At 34.4% G+C, this 1,553-nt stretch overlaps 1 long non-coding RNA gene across 1 annotated transcript; it reads right to left on the reverse strand.

The window, feature by feature from the left end:
• Positions 1-753: 753 nt before the first annotated feature.
• On the reverse strand, positions 754-1,175 carry LOC114290335 (uncharacterized). The gene is made up of 3 exons (XR_003638974.2): positions 1,117-1,175; positions 960-1,022; positions 754-867 (listed from the first exon to the last, which is right to left on the reverse strand). It is a non-coding gene; the product is annotated as an uncharacterized LOC114290335 (long non-coding RNA).
• Between the last annotated feature and the right edge of the window lie 378 nt (positions 1,176-1,553).

Raw genomic sequence — 1,553 nt, forward strand, 5'->3', positions numbered from 1 at the left:
TCATATGGCATGCAAAGTTTAAAGCTGTGCACTTTCTAGAAATTAAGAATGTAAACTAAACAATTCTAGAAATTACATTTTTAAACAAATGTGAAAAATGGCGTGTGAAGAATTTAAATTGAATGGAAAAATAGAGTAAACTATGAATCAAACTTCTGACCGTATTAATGAAGAATTTATCATGTGATGTAAAAAAACATCATCGTTCTTGGGTGTAACAAAAAATGTACGCAAACATTGAAATCCCCACCAAACATGAATACATTAATACTAAACTCTCACCCCTTCTTGGGTGTAATAAAAAATGTCCATAAAAAAATTCAAATCCCACCAAACATTACAAATACATAAAAAATATATCCATAAAAATTATACAAATCCCACAAAACATTACAAATACATAAAAAAAAATTGTCCATCAAAAATATCCAAATCGCACCGAACATAAAAAAAAATACACCCAAATCCACAAATATAATAACATCATCGTTCAGTGCAAGCCTTCCAGGGATGTCCATCCACACGACTGTCAACAGGACTATGTGAGGATTGTGACAGTTGGACTGCAGTACTATCTCGAAGCAATTTCTGAAACGATGTCGGAGTGGGATACAGTAAAGGCATTGAATCAGGCGGCATTGACTGAGGCGTGTTATTTCCCTGCAATAGTGATACATGTATTAAAATTTTTTTAGAATCTATACTACATTTTCAATGTAAAGTATGTAACCAATTACAACTCATATCATATGTAGGATACATGACATGATGTACACTTGTACGACCCATGGCAAATGAAGGTTGAGATTGGGATTCAGGTCCAGATTGGGATTGAGGTTGAGAAATATAGGTTGCACGACCATCACCCTAAAGTAAACCAACGTAAAAAAATAAAGTATGAAATGAAAAATAGTAATAATGTATTTTCATTTTACAAAACATACAATATGAAATATTACCTCGGCATAATTAGTATGACACGTGGCAAAAGAAAGTTGAGATTGGGATTCGCGACCATGACCCTAAAGTAAACCAACACAAATAAAAGAAGAATGTCCATCAAAAAAACATAATAATGTATTTTCATTTTTAAAAACATACAATATGAAATATTACCTGAACGTAATTACTACGACCCATGGCAAAAGGAGGTCGAGATTGACCTTGTGGAGTGTAAAGTAAACCAACATAAAGCAAAGAATAAGACAAAGTTCATAATTCCTTATGAGGTTCAATTTCCCTAACGTCTATGCATGTCAAAGGTAAACACCCTAAATTAAATATTACCTGTATCGAATGTGTCACGACCCAAACCCGGCCCTATGGGTTTAGCACCGTAATCGGCCAGTAATCTGAGATTACCGAAGGCCTGCAGAACAGTAATACAGTAAAACAGAGTACAGGGCCTGGCGGAAGCCAATACAGTAATTAAACAATGTCCAATGAGCTGTAACAGTCTGCATGCCAAAAAGATTTTTCATGCGTTCATACATAAACAGTATAGAACAGTATGCACAATATTTACAGTCACACAGTACAGGGACCTAATCCCT

Source organism: Camellia sinensis, chromosome 4, assembly GCF_055761805.1.
Source record: "Camellia sinensis isolate YWXY chromosome 4, ASM5576180v1, whole genome shotgun sequence".
NCBI lineage: Eukaryota > Viridiplantae > Streptophyta > Magnoliopsida > Ericales > Theaceae > Camellia > Camellia sinensis.